Source organism: Grus americana, chromosome 15, assembly GCF_028858705.1.
Source record: "Grus americana isolate bGruAme1 chromosome 15, bGruAme1.mat, whole genome shotgun sequence".
In the NCBI taxonomy this organism is placed as follows: Eukaryota; Metazoa; Chordata; class Aves; order Gruiformes; family Gruidae; genus Grus; species Grus americana.
This window is the reverse complement of record NC_072866.1, coordinates 9,034,320-9,050,086: the sequence shown is the minus strand read 5'-3', so window position 1 is coordinate 9,050,086 and position 15,767 is coordinate 9,034,320.

The window sequence follows — 15,767 nt, the reverse complement described above, 5'->3', positions numbered from 1 at the left end:
ACGATGCACCTTCCCCGCAGCGGTGCAGGTGACACAGCGTTTCGCAGAAGGCAAAAACTGATGCTGGCAGAGCTGGAGGGAGGACGTGGCTTCTTCCAGACCCTCAGCGCTTGCAGGTCTCCACTCCTTCCCTCAGCCCAGGAGAGATGCAGGTTCAACAGCTCCACCTTATTCTCATAATGGCATTTTGCAGCAGTGGTGGGGTCCCAGCGGGGCAGCAGCCTCCCCGGCCATGGGACCCCCAGCCACCCCTCCACCAGCCCGGGGAACACTGCCTGCTCATGGCAGCGCAGACACGGCTGGCTCCCGGCCAGCTGGAGTTACAAAAGGAGCCTTCCCCCTATTTCTGCTTTTGATTTAAATAATCCCAATAAGGGGATAAAGCAGCCAAAACCCACTGATTTTTTTTAAAGCTTCAATTTAAAAAATAATGTACATGAAATGTGCGATTTTTATTAGAGTAGGCAGAGCTGCAGAGTATCAGAGACAGCCCTTCACTAACCAAACCTCTGTCCACGGGACACCAGCTATTAACTCTGCCATCCAAAGTGCTCAGACATCCTCCGCACAGCGTCCCAGCTCTGCCTTGGCCCTGCTTTCCTTCTCATTTCCCATGCAAACACAAACTCAGGGCTGGCTGCAATTATTCCTTTATTGGTACCCTCCCCGGGCGAAGACGCAAGAGTGACAATGTTTTCACATCATCCTGGGAGTGAACAATTACAAGGATGGGGAGGAGGCACAAAAGCAAAGGTGCTTTTTTTGTGTTTAATTTGCTGTTACCCAGCATCTGACCACACAGGTCTGCGGAAGCAGAGGGATTTCTTCATCCTGTTTAGATGTATGGGGCAACAAGGCCATTTCCAGCTAAGAAAGTCCTCTTTTGAAGGAGCCAGGTGATGCCACGCAGCCGGATGGTGAAACATCGCTGTTTGCAGGTGGCCGATGGCTGCGGCTGAAGCCAACAGCATAGAGCCCACCCGGCTGCGGCCTGCGGATGGAGCGGGACTTTCAGCGCACTGCCTGGTGCCCTGATGGCTGTTTCAGAGGATCTGCCACCCAAAAAGCCTAGGGACAAGATGGGTTCAGTGTTGTGGAGGTGACAAAGTTCCTGTGGGTTTAGCAGAGCCATGACCCAAGGATGAGCCAGTGGCACCTCTCCCTTTCTCAGGCAGGGAGGTTACAAGGTCTCCCACCACCAGCTCCTCGTGATCAGCCTCTCCCACACCCCTCACACCCCTGCAGCTATTTCTGCCTGTCTGCTGTGGCAATCTGCACAACGAGCGGTTGACTGACCAGCCAGGGGTATCTTGACAACTGCTTACCTGCTCTTTACAAGCTTAGTAACTTATAATTATATGTTCATCGCTGATCTCATTTAGAGTTAATTACATGCCAAATAGATGTATCTCTAATGTGCTTGGAAGCATCCCAGTAAAGGCTCTGAGCAGCCCATCAGTATGTCTGTGAACACGGGTATTTGTTCTGCCGGGTGTTTCACCACCCAGTGCTTATTTGCAGGTCTAAATCAATAGCATCATCCCATTTGGGTCAGGGGGCGATGCAGCATCAGCTCAGCTCTGAGGGAAAAGGTGGATACAGGGGAACCTCTCCTGGCCACAGCGCGTGAGACCCAACCCATGGCAGTGCCAGCACCGGGGTCGGCCCCAAACCCATCGGCTCTGGTAGCAACATGGCTGGGCTGGGGCCCGAATGGCAGATAGTGCAGCATGCCACAGTGAAGTTCCCCAGTTCTTTCTTAAAATGCATCTACAACAGGCTAGCAATAGGATCACCACATGGTTTAATTCCACTTTTTTAGCCTAAAAATGGAGCTGACTCCTTTTGGGTCATGCCCCCATTGCATTTTTCCCCCTGCTGCTGGACTGGGGGCTGCCAGCTGCACTAAAGGTGCTGGGACAGCACTGGTGTGGGACCGGGGAGCCTGGAAGGTGCACTAGCACCCCAGAGAATGATGGTGGCAAGGGAGGGATGCCAGCCCTGAGCCCGCTCTTGCTGGCATCACGCTGCTAACCCCACTGGAGAGAGCCGGGAGGGGCTGGAACCCAGCCGAGCTCTCCCACGTGCGGGGCAGGCAGGGCCAGCTCCGTGCCATAAAAGACAGGCAAAGCTTGTCACCTTGGAGGGCAAAGCTGGAGAATTATATCCTAAATGCTGGCTAAATCAGCCGGTAAGAGCGCAGAGCTGTTCCCAACCGAGCAGCGAGCCGACGCAGCTGGGGCACATCCTCACCACTCACTGGCAGCACACTGGCTTCCCCCGAGTCGCAGCTGGCGAGCTCTGCATCACCTTACCCAATCTCTGCGGGAACTGGCTTTTTTCAAGCAAATTGGTTTACAAGTTTCCTCTTTTCTTGCCCCCCCCCCCCCCCCAAAAAAAAACCCCAAACCCAAAAGCATTTGGGGGTTTTGCTTGTTTGCCTTTAAAAAAATAATGTCACCAGGTGCAGATGGCCACATTTACAACTCTATGAAGCTCTGGCATGCCCACTGCTAATTCCTTGCACAGGTGGGGGGTAGCTTTCATTTGGCTCTGGTTCAGCCAAATATCCAGTGGCCAAAGGGAGAGGAAGGTGTGGGATTGAGAATTGGAACATCTGGAGCAGAGCTGAGCAATAACGAAATGCAAAGCAAAGTTTTAAAGAAAGTGTCTCAAATGGATGGAGGGGAAAAACCAGAGTTCAAAAGGCTCCCTGCTGCCAGCGAGGAGGGAGGCAGGCAGGCTCCCGAGTGTCCTTCTGTCAGGCATTTGGTTGGGTTTTGGATACGGGGGGGGAAAAAAAATGTGGTGTTGAAGGGGGAGGCAAAAACACTGGATTAAACTCTAGCCAGCTGCACCCCCGACCCCCAGTAAAACCTGCTCCTCCGCTGCGGGCAATGTGGATTCCAGAGCTTATTGCAATGAAACCTGAATTTCAGAAGTTTTTCAGTAGTAGCAGAGGGATCAGACTGACACTTTGGGTCAGAATCCTGACTTTTAGCCCCCACAAGATGAGGACAGTCCCACTCCCTGTGCCAAGCCAGAGCTCTCCCTGTGTCCCGTGGTTGATGCTGGGCAGCCCCTGGCACGGGGCAGCGGCTGCAGGCGCCCCTGACATCACACCGGCTCCATTTCCTCAGCAGTCCCGCCAACAGTATTTTTAAGTCATATACAGGGATAATGCATTTTCTTTGTCTATTTTCATTGCCTATTCCAGTCTTAATTCTGCAACACCCCTACAACAGCAAAATATTGCACCATTAAGAGCAGCTAATGAATGGATAATGAATCGGGTAATGAACTTAATGAGCTAATACTCTCATTCCCCAAATAGTGGCATGCATCACACACACTCATGAATTACAGCTGCCGAAATCAAAGCCTAAGTGGCCAGCAGGTCACATTGGAGCCGCACATGCCGAGCGCACCACGACCCCGCTTTCCAGGTGAAAACCAGCCGCTGTCCGGCAAGACCTTGGGTCTCACCCTGGAGCAAGGAGGGGTGAATGGAACAGATCCGCAGGGAGCACCGCTGCCTGCCAGGAGCTGCCACCAGCATGAGGGCAGGGTCCAGCCCCAGCTGCCGTGCCTCACCCAGCAGACAAGGGCTGATCCTGCTCATCTCTCATCATCTGTGATGCACATGCTGAAGCAATCAGCAGGGAAAGGCTGGAAAGTCTCCAAAATGGGAGAGGATGCAGGGTACGCTCGGGTTCCCGCAGCCCCGGGGCTGCAATACCTCCTGCACCAATAAACTGCAGGTGCTGGAGGGTTGCGAGCACTTGCCCACGCACTTCAACAGCATTCAGATCCTGCCTCCTGGTACCCCGGCCCCTTCCCAGCTCACACACACAGCAGGGAAAGTATTAGGGAAAAAAATCCCCATTTAGAGACAAAAGCCTCCTGGTGGTGAGGATCCCCTTTCCCGGGGACAGTAGGCATCTGGTTCCTATAGCATAGGCACCCACATGTGCTGCATGACCCCGTGGGCCCCATCCCCTCCCCAAAAAGGCAGGTCAGCGTTCGCCGGCGCTGCAGGAAGGAGCTGGGGCTTTGTCTGGAGCCGGGCCGACGACAGGAGCTTTCAGGCAAATCACCCGGGCTCTGCTGTGTCTGGGAGAGACGGAGCCGGGACCAAAGCTGCCGGTAACCTGAGGCTCATCAGCCCAAGAGCTCTGCTCCACAGGAGAGCCACCCCGGGGGCCTCAGACCAGCATCACTCCACACAGGCTTGTGGTACCCACCAGCATCCCATGCCTCAGATCTTTATCGGAATATTTGGGTGCACTTGGTCTGGGACTCTCCTGTCACTCTTCACACCACGGTCTCACACACAGCCATGGGGGTCAGCTGCAGAGCAGCAGAAGGCCCTGTCCTTAGCTCCAGCTCATCCACCTGGGACTCTCTGCCTGTTCCTCCACCTCCTGCCAAACACATCCCAACAGCACCATCTCCTGTGGGAACTTCACGGATAAACCCCTGGATCCCCATGGAGAAGGGTCAAGCCAACAGACCTCACCAGAGGGAGCGTGGGAGCATCCCCACCAGCTCACTGGGCTACAGCACCCTCCCCACAGCCACCTGCACATGGTGGTCTAGGTCCTTGCCTTGGGTCTTACCCATTACCTGACCCAACTTCTGAGCACAGATAAAAGCAATAAGAAAGTCCATAAATCTAAAATGCTGGGAACAGGTATTGGAATCGCACCTTGGGGGTGAAACCCAGACAGACACCCGTCCGTACCACGCATCTCTCCTGCACCATGGCTTGAGTCCCCGCTGCCATACCAGGAGGGGACCACAGCAGTCCAGCATGGAGGACCAGCACATTCTCCAGGCACCTTCTCATGCTGGGGGGTCTCATGCAGCCACAGCCAGGCTTTTGCGTCCCAGGCTGCCAGGATGAGACCAAAGAGTGGGACAGACAACAAGCCAAGGGCAGCTGGGGGAGCTCAGACACAGGGGCTGGCTGCCCGCAGCCTCCTGAATGGGGACACGTCTGGGACAAACCTGCTGGCTCTGCCCTGGCTGTGCTTGCAGGGCATCCCTGCATCCCTCCTCCCTCGTGTCATCCTTGTCTCTAACCCTGTCGGAGCATCCTCTGCCTCCCTGAAACAGCCAGGGCTGCCCAACAGGGTGCCAGGGGACACTTTGGTGCTGGGAACCCCAATGGTGCTCACCCACCCCATGCAGCACCAGGCACAGAGCTGGGACTTGGGGCCAGCCGCTTCCCCCCAGCCCCTCTCCCGCTGCCCCCCACAGCGGAACCCGCCATCCCGGGGGCTCATGTGAACACCCCGTGGTCATTTTTAACCTCAGATCTTTGGCATTATTAATAACATACATGTGGGTCTTGCTTCCCCTATGGGATAACATCTGGGGGATATTCATCACGGCCACCGCGGGCTGCAGCCCCCCACTCTCCCCACGGAGCAGGATGGGTCACATCTGAGTACCGAGCTGCTTGATGTGGAGTCATTAGCATGCACAGACTTCCAGCCCAATTACTTGACAGATGAAATCAAGATCTGTTGGCCTTATTGTTTGCATCTGGAGTGCTGCATCTGCACACACTCCTCCTGCCTCCTCCTCCTCCCCAGTCCAGCCGCGGCTGCACCAGCGTTGGCTTCATCTGGATGTTGTTTACCATGGCTTGGCGTATGGGAACATAGCAAACACACCATAATAAAATTAGTCCTACACAACAGCAATTATCCACAGCACCTTCAGAGAGGAAGGGTTGCACTATTTCCCAATCCTCCTTTCTCTGCCCATCTGTGGGGAGAGGACGCCACTGATTTTCCTCCCATGAGCAGCTCTCGCAGAAGGCTTGCTTTCCTGGCGAGCACAGAGAGAAGCCCAGGTGGATCACACCACAACCTGTTTGCAGTTCCAGTTTTGCAGCCAAGCCACTGCTATTCTACCAACTGATTTTACACAAAGGAACAATTATGCTTCATTTCTACCCATTAACACGTTCGACAGCATTGGGCTTGCTTTAAGAGGAAAAAAAAGTTGCATCAGAAATATTTGAGGTGCTGAAGTCAGCACGCAGGTGTTGGGGCTGACGCGGCACCCGGCAGCGTGCCAGCGCCAGCCCAAGCAGAAAGCTCCTAATCCCGGCAATTACAGCCCATAAACGTGGGCGTGGGGATGGGGCTCACACCCCAGCACACCCTGGGCAGTGCTGGCCACCACAGCGGGTGGGTTTGCCTTTGGCTTTGCCCCGCAGCCTCTCTGGGAGCTGTTAATTAGGGGAGAGGAAGTTAATTCTTGCCACGTGTCTCCTATTGCGCTTTGCTCCTCAAGGAGCTGATGCTTCGCCAGGGGCTCTGCTCCGCTGCGGGACAGGAACTTGGAGTCTCTCCAGAGGAACCCCCGAGTCCTCCTGGGCCATCGCCGGGGAAGGAGTGAGGGTCTGCCGTGGGCAGAGAGCAGGGACGGCCCTGGCTGCTGCATCCCCAGGGCAGAGGTGCTGGTGTCCCCGTGGTGGCCCGCCCGGTGTGCAGGTGGGAGCCCGTCCGGCCCCACGGCCAGCACAGAGCTGCAGCGGGCACGAGGGGCTGCCTCAGAGGCAGGCACCAAGCGACAGAAGGAATTTAGGTTTCTTTTTCCCCCTTTAACTCATCTGTCCTTAATTTCTTTGGGGGTTTCACTCCAAATTCTTCAGATTCTATGGCAAATGCTTTGCAGTCTTCCGCTCAGCTCGCCTCGGTGGCTGCCCAGCTCGGAGCTGCCTGCAACCGGAGTAGAAGGAAGGGAAAATACCAACCCTGCAAATTCACCAACAAATAATCCATGTCTGACCAGTATCACCAGCAGCAGCACAGAGGCAGTGGGAGCCTTTACTGGGGGCTGTGCCAGCCTGGCCATCCGTGCAGCAGCAGGGGACAATAGATTTTGTGGCAGGGGACACCAGACTGTGCACCAACCTCAGTTCCAGTGCACGTCTGTCCATCGCTATGTGCTGTGCTCCACACCCGGAGCAGGACCCTGAGTTCTGGCCCATTTTTGCCAACACCTGGACTAAGCGGTGCCAGTCCTGCCCAGGAGGCACTGGCACAGCCACGCTCTTGTTGTGCATCCCTTTTCCCCCTGCAGACTGCAGCGCCAGGAGGCGGATGTCCGCATTGCCAGAGCGCTGGTGGTAGGTGTTTTCATTTGCTCTTATCATTTGTAGCAACAAATCACTCGTTTTGCCCTAATTTTGCAATTACAAGATGGTAGCTCTGGGCTACAAGCAAATGCAAACGTCTCAGGCTGGGGAGCAAACCAGTGTCACACATGCACCCACCCCCGCACGGAGCAGCATCATGGTATGAGGTACACCGCAGTTGCTGCTAATTAGCTGCTAATTTTACAGACGACTTTATTGTTTGCAGTCATTTAACCTTTCCCATGGGCTGGAGCCCTGCAGCCAGAGCTCTCCTGGTGAGCACCAGGACGGATCTGCAGCAGCTCCCTGGGGAGAGCAGGGCGGCAGTGCTGGCAGCAGAGCAGGACCACCGGCGCCAGCCACAGCCCCATCCCCAGAATGCTGGGAACAGCCCGGGAAGCATCGGGAGGCACTCGCAGCCTGGCTGAGGCTGAACTTGGAGCAGTCATAGCTCCCTTTGGGTGCTCCCACCTCTTTGGGATCCAAAATATCTCCCCTCTGCCGTCACGTGAAGAAGAAATTCAGATCCTGCACGATACTGGGTAAAAATGATCCTGCTCCAACAACGACCCACACAAGCCCGCGTATAGGTTCAATTTAGGCCCAGCTTTGGAGATTTAAGCAGTGCCTTGGCTTGACATGGGCTGTCTGCAAGAACACGTTTCCTCCCCAGCGCCTACGTCCAAGCCACAGCTCTGATAAGTATCAGGATACCGCACTGGCCTCAAATGCAGAAATTAAATGAATACCTTGCATATTTTGGCGACTCATGCATGTGAGCAGCTGTAATTGAAGACACGATCTGTCTCGCCCTTCAGCATGTATTGGCAAATTACAGTCTTTCGTTATTTCCCCGAGATTAATCTGCATCGAGGCAGAGGCGTTTGTCTCTCACAGGGAGTCCAGCTCCCAACAAATCCCTCAGAAACAAGAAACACTCCAGGCTTATCTTCGCCCATCATGCAAACACTCGTGCCGAGGAAGCCCAGCGCACATGTGGGCGGCTGCCCCAGCCGGGTGTCTCGGCACGTCTGTGCCGCCCGGTGCTTGGCACAGCCGGGATGTGCTGCGCAGGGGTCTGCGGCGTGCAGAGCGCTGCCCCAGGGAGCCGAGCTACACAGAAATATGCAGCCACTGTTTTTTTTTTTTCTGTTCCCCCCACAAATATCATACTTCCAGGCTAACGTGGAACAAGGCAGGCAGAAAAAAAAAAAATCCCCAGCAAACCACAGTCCCATCCTGTCCGTGCAGCACAGGAGAGACCCAGCTTTACAAGGAGTCTCCTTCAGCCCCAGGGAGCCCAAGGGCACAGAGACATGTCCTGTGGGCAAGCTGGGCTGCACTGACCACCATGCTCCAGAGGGAAACCCCCTCACAAAGAGCTCAAGGGACCACAGCAGTCTCCTTTCCATGGGAAAACCAGCTGAGAACTGCAGACCCCTCCTCTAATGCCACCGGCTCCCCTGGGAGCCCATCACCATCCGCATGGGCCCCACCAGGGATGGACACAAGCTCTGGTAATACAGTTTGCCAGCAAAGACCTGTTTGGGCTCACAGCTCTCTGGAGGACTCAGGTACCCACAAACCAGGGTGTTCATTAGGGGTTGCAGGTGTATTCAGGGCAGAGGGTGCAGGAGCCCTGCTAAGCACCACCCCCACAATCCACCACCCAGACCAGGGGCTCTGCGCTGCAGCTCCCACCCCACAGCCAACGTTTCATCCTGATGTTTATTATCATTTATGTGACATCAGTTGTTCAATTTTTTAAATACACAATAAAGCACACAAGATGAGGATGCGGCTCAGGGCTGACATTCAAGTCAGGTCCTGAGGCTTTGCTGTGTTCAGCTGAAGCATACACTCACCAAACAGGGCCATCAGACAGAGGGTTTGCTCCTGCTGACTCCAATGTTCTCTACCTGGATTGTTTTGGGGTTACAGCATTGACAGAGGCTCCCAAGCAGCCCCTACCCCAAAGTGCAGCTTGGTCCGTTGCAGGAGGAGCCAGGACTGGCTGCTCCCTCCTTTAAGCCCTGCTCTGGGTGATGCCTGAGCCAGGTGGAGCAACTCAGCCTCATCAATGCCCCCGGCCCCAGCACTGCCCTGTGCTCCCTGCTGCATCACCTGCTCACCCATCAACCGTGCAGGCAGGATCAGGCCCATGGTACCCCATTTCTACAGGGCTCTCAGAGCTGCGACCCCCCAGGCTCACGCCCGGTTCCAGCACGGGTCCATGCACCAGTGAGCCGGGCACATCTTTGACTGATGCATCCAGCTCTGCAAAGCAACAGGACAAGGAGGGCTGAGTGCTCGGTGCCCATCAGCCGGCACTTCTGGGCTGGGAAAGGATGCATTTTCCCGTTGCTCAAACTGAACTGGCTGCTTTTTGGCAGGTCATTAATTACAGCAAGCTTTAAAGAGCTGAGGAGGCAGATGCAGCCAGCCCGATGAGCCAGCCTGCCATGGGCTCTGTGGACCCTGAGAAGTGGATAAAGATTAGAGCTTTTTGGCAACGCAACAGAAGAAGGTGTTTCCCCACCTCGGAGGCATGCCAGGAAGTGTTGCCAAGGCCAAGGCCAAGCCCACCCACAGCACCTTCAGAGCCACCAGCTCCCATCCTGCAGCGCTGTGGGGCAATGGGACCACCCGGACCAGCTCCGTAGGGGCTGCTGGTCTCCACCTCCCTTCATGGATGAGCTGGGGAATGGGGAGGTACCGGCCAACCCAGGAGGGTCAAAAGCTCTCTGAGCACCGAACCCGTGATCCCTTGGTGCCTGTTTCCATCCAAGCACTGTCCAAGCTGGAGTGGCACAGGCGGCCGGTCCCCACCGGTGTCCCCCACATCCCACAGGAGCAACCGTGCCTGGTTGTTGCCATCCCTCTGCTGTGCATGGGCTGGACAGGAAAGGTGGACAACCTCCAGTATTGCATCTTAGGAGCCATCAGTTAAATGAGCTATCTTAATTAAGCGCAATCTAAGTTATGCGGTAATGTCAGGAGAGATGATAGAAAACACTCCCTCAGCCTAGCCAGCAGAGAAGGATGTATTTCATGAGCTTCATTAGCCTGTGACCTGTCACCGATCTCACCCCACACGTGCGCTTGTGCACTCTTGCACGCTTGCACCCACAAACCCCGTTCCCTTCAAGCCAGACTTCCCAGAAAAAGAGCGTGCCACCCGATTTCTGTCCCGCTGTCCGGGATGGGGAGCAGCGCAGTCAGGGTTAGCCCGCCCGGACAGACAGCAGGGAGCCGTGCCGTGCAGTGTGCCATGTTCCCACGCCTGCACAGACGGACAGACGGACACGGGACGTGGCTGGGAGAGGCAGCACCTCCCACCTGCATTACAGCCCTGTCAGAGCCTCGATGCTTTGCCCACCGGAGCCAGCAGCTTAAATTAATCTGAGATTAACTAGTTTGGTCTCTTACTTTGAATTTTATGCCTGTGAGACTTTTTTTAAAGAGCAGAGAAGCTAATTTCCAGCAGAGCTGTCGTGCTGCTGGCAGGCACAGCCACGGCCATAAAATACCAGTCCTCACTCAAGACGTCAGAGGGGAACAAAGATAGACTGTGATGCAGAAAAGATGCATGCATTTAAAATAATCTCCGAAGAATGCAGCACAGCCCTGAAGACAGATGTCTCCAGCGTCTCTCCCGAGCTGATCTTTTCCTCTTTAAATAGTCTGCACCGCTTATTCCCTCCTGGTGGCTTTCCACTCTTTATTTTGCATCTAATAATGAAGCAGCTCAAACCCATCATCTCCTCCGGTCCCTTCAGGAAGCCCCTCTCCAGGCACCGCTCACCAAGCACACGGCCAAGTGCACGGGTCCTTGGAGGTGGCCTCTGTGCCACCGCCGCTGCGGAGCACCCGGAGCGAGAGCCCGCGGCCCCAGAGAAAATATGGGTTTTGCAGAACTTCTTGGCAGTCCTCCCACAGCTTCCCTACTCCTGAAATTAAAGGATTGAGCCACGGCAACCCCTCCATCTAAATTAAAACAAGCTATATTTACTGTTCATGCTAATTGAATTACATTAACTCTGAACTGGATGATAAGCAGAGCCGTCCCTTACAGTTCCTGGTCTTAATATGTTTAGCGTTCAGACAAATGCACGCCAGTGTGTCATTGTGTTTAAAGCGGAGGAATTTGGTCCTGGGCTATTTTCATCCTGTCCTGACAAGGCTGGCTGGGAAACTCAGGGCTTTTTTTCAGGGGTTGCAGTGCGGAAGTGCTGGTGAGTCCAACACGGCGTTTTTTCCTCCAGCACTGGGGAGCAGAAACGCCGCTGGAGCAGCACGGGCAGTGCCGGGTGATGATGGCAGCGCCGAGGCAGGCTCGGGGTGACGCCGGTGCGAACAGAGCGCCTCAGGGAGCAGGTACCAGGGACAGGAGCGACTTCTCCCCCCGGTCCATAGTCCCCCATCTCTGCAGTAGAGCAGGATCCAGCCTCACCCTCTTGCTGCTGCAGGATCCTGTCCCCATGGTGCCATCGAGGCGGGTGCACAGCCAGGTGGGGAGGGACACAGCTTGCAGCACCCACCCAAAAGCTGGGGCAGTGAAGGGGTGACAGGATAGAGGTAGGAGAATATGCCATCAGCCCTAACATTGTCAAGATGAACTTAATTTGAAAAACTTGGGCAGGAGGCTTGAATAAGACCAAAGGGCTCTGCCAAGAGTCACACTTCCTCTATTGAAGTGCATAAAAGCTGGACATGTAAGACATGAAGAAAGCACTGTCAGGGTAGGCCAGTGCCAGCCAGCAAATATATAACAGTGGGAACATGAAATATTAATCACTGGTGCATAAAACAATAGGAAAAACCTGCCTTTTGAGGCAGCCATCAATCCTCACTCAGCAGGGAACATCAAGAGACGCTAATACCATACAGGTTCTGCTTAAATATTTGCCTTCCTTAATGCTCACGCAAGAAGCATTTGCTTTGAAGTTGAAAATAGACTGTAAATGTCTTTTGTGTGAGATGAAACATGATAAGACATGAAACCAGGAGGCTAAACTGTAGTTAATCACGGTGGTTTTACAAGCAACAAATCATTACTGTAGACAGTAAAGTGTATCGCTTAAAAGCGCGCGCCACGAGACTTGGCAGAGAGGAGAGCCCCGGCTGGGCATCGCCTGCCACCGGTGGGTTTTCAGGTTGTGGCCCATCAGGGTGGCCGTGGGAGCAGCCGCAGTGCTGGACCGATGCTAGCACAGGGCTGGACCAATGCTGGCACATCCCGGAGCAGCTTTCCCCGGCAGGACCTTTCCCAGGGACCACAGGCGTGATGTGTTTTGGGGATGGTTCCTCCAGCTCCACGCCAGGGTGCAGGGAGGGCAGAAGTGCTGCAGGCATCCCTGCTCTGGCACTGCCATTTCGGAGGTTGGCACCAGGTCTGGCTGTGCCCACAGCACGGGATGCGTTTTGGCTGGGGGTGATTTGTCCCATCCTGGGCAGACTCTGGGAGAGCCATGCAGGGAAAGCCACCCCTGAAAACTTGGGATGCGCTTGGGCTGAGGATGGAGCCTGCGGTGGACCGGGCTCTTCAGGCACAGGAACGTCAGCACCGCCGCCAGTCCATGCCATGTCCTGGCACAGCTGGCAGCCGCTGCCGGATGCAGGAGCGTGCCTGCAGTGCACAGCTGTCCCAGTACAGGTATCTCCCACATCAAAAATGAAGATCATGATTAGGAGTGATGTGCACTTGGGAGTGTGAGATAAGACCCCAAAGCAAGCGTAAAGTATGACTGATTAACAAATAAACCCTCACTAATTGCCTTAAAAAGTTGGATCTCAACAGCCAGGGAAGGAAAAAAAAAAGAAAGATTTAAATTTTCCTTGGGCTAAACATTTTTCCAGCGCGCTCAGACTCGTTCTGAATGTTTCCAGTCATTATCTCCCTAATTAACACACACCGCAAACTGAAAACAAATTTCTCCACCTCATGGCTCTGGGAAGTTCAGCCGGATTAAACAAACCTCAGGAACAAGGTCAGCAATTGTCCCCCGCCCGGTGAGCGACCTCTCAGGGTGGGAGGCAGCCTGGAACAGGGAGAGATGAAGTTATTATCGGTGAATGAAGTGGAATAAGCCTTTAATTTTCTCCAGCTGTTGCTGGATGTGCTGAGGGACAGGTGAGCTCCCTGGGATGGAGCGAGCGAGCTGGCCGATGGAGAGGGACCTCACCTCCTGACACCCCCACATCTCAGGGAAATCAGGAGCGTGTAGTGGTTTTTTAATCAGCATCACTTTATTTTCTGTAATTGACACAAAACCAGCTCTGGCTCTTTTTGCCCCAAAAGGTATTCAAATAATCCTTTTTAAGCAAACTGATGCTCCAGAGCCCATCACCAGAACGGGATCCTGGCACAGCTCCGGGTTTTGGCTGGGGCCAAAAGCACCCGACTGCTGGGACCAGACTGTGCAAGGGCACTCGAGGCAGGCCACGCTCCCTGCCCCAAGGGATACCTCAATGTGCAAAACCCCAAAAGTGCTGCTTTGCGGTCTCCGTGCATGTTTACAGCCAGGCGCATCCTCCTGCCCTCGGTGTGCCACCCTGCCTGCAGACCTGCTGGCACGGGGGATCTCGCAGGCTCAGCTGGAGTGGGAAAAACTGATGATCAAAGGGTTAAATTAAATAAAACGACACAAACAGAAAAGAAGGAGCCGTCCCTGCAAGGCTGGGCAACCCATTTGAAACGAGTGAACATTTCAGGGAAAAGCAGCCGGGTGCAGGCGGAGGACTGCTTGGCCAGCCAGCTCGCTCCTCCCATGGTGCTGGCTCCAAGGAATAACAATAATTAGAGCTTCCTAATGCCTCCAGGTCATTTGCTTTTTCCTTGTGTAACATAATTTCTATAGGGCTTGTCGTCTTTATTAGGAGAATTAATCTAAATCTCGCCATGCTCTGGCCACTTTGCCATCCACTGGAGCCATCCTGAGGAGGGTCAAAGAGGCAGGTCCTCTTCATGGCATGCAAATAAAAAAATTAAAAAATTAAAAAGGGAGGTCAGCTGGAGGCTACGGCAGAGGAAATTAATGATTTTTTAAACAACCAGGGAAGTTTGCGTTGGCCTGGTAACGTAATTCAATTCCTGTCACTAAACCCGCGTCGCTGATGTGGGGCCGCTTTTGCCCAACTAAGCAAAATCCTCTTATTAAATCAGAATTGTCATTAGTGTAATAATAAAATGAGGATGAATGGCAGAGGGGAAGGACTGGCCGCAGCCCAGCAGAGGCGATGGGGATGCCCGGTGCTGCAGAGCAAGGGAAGGGCAGAGCAGGTTCCCCCCCCCGCCCCGAGCACCCACCCGCAGCGGTCCAGGGAAGGACGAGGGACCCCACGGTGCCCAGGATGGCTGGGGGTGCTCGGCGGAGCTGGGAAGGGGTGGGGATTGGATCTGCCCTGCAGGGTCCCATCCTGCACCCTCAGCACCAGGCACTGCCGGGAGCCCTCCAGCCTCAGGTCTTTAATACCCCTGCCAAAATCTCGGCTCTGGCCAGATTTCCAGGAAAATGTCCCATCCCTTTTTAAATCATCCTGAGATTTTTTTTGGCTCCGGGTAATTTTCCTTCTCCTTGCTGCAAGGGTAGAACCCCAGGAAGGCGAGGATACTGCCCACCCCGCCTCGTCCTTCTCTCTCTGCGACGCCTGGGGAAGGGTTAGGAAAAGCACTTGCACCCTCCCGTGCCTGCGTCCGCGAACTGCAAGGCAGCGTGGAAGGATGGCTGGATTCCCCTTGGCACACGATGCCTGACAGCCCACGAGTGGGAAGAATCATCGCTGTCCCCTCGACACTGGCACTCCCGAGGAGATTTCCTCCCACCGCAGCGTCTCAGGGAAACCACCCCAAAAAATACCTTCCTTCCCAGTGCCCTGGGTGAGGGGCTGCGGGCAGGAGGTGTCCCAGGGATGGATGGTCCCGTGGTGCTCCAGGGTGGGAAGCAAAGCTCCTACCCTCCCGGGCACGTGTGGAGGTCACCAGACCAGGGGCAAAGCAGCAGATCAGAGGATTAATCGGTTGAAAAGCAGCTTGAACCTTCGGGCTGGAGCCTGATTAATAATCAGAGCCTGAGGTCATCTCGCACACAGGGAAGGTGGTGAGGGCGATGCCACAGGGCACGAGCCAGCAGCAGGGCAGGAGGGAGACATGGAGCAGACTTTACCCCCTTGGAGAAGGGAACTGGAGTCTGGCAAAGCCCAGCTCAAGTCTCCAGCCTCCATGAACCTGGTACCCAACCTTGCTGGGGCAAAGAGACCCCTGGGAGGCAGGGAAGGGTTGTAGCTTCCAGTCTTGCAGGCAGCTTTGTGCAGGGAAACTATCATGAGATACTGCTAAAACTGATATCCCCTCTGCCCAGAAAATCCTGCCAGCCCAGAAGGTACCAAGAACACACTATGAAACAAGCCAAAACCAGCTTTAGATGGGCAAAAGCGCTAACTGGAGTGAAAAGGAAACCTTCCTCAAACACAGTTTTGACCCTGGGAATGCCTGAAGGCCTCCGATACATCAGCATCCCCCCCTTCACATGGCAAAACCTGGGGTAACAGTGACAGATACAGGATAAAAATCACACGCATTGGCCTCAGGCCAACTCTTCAGGTTGCAAGA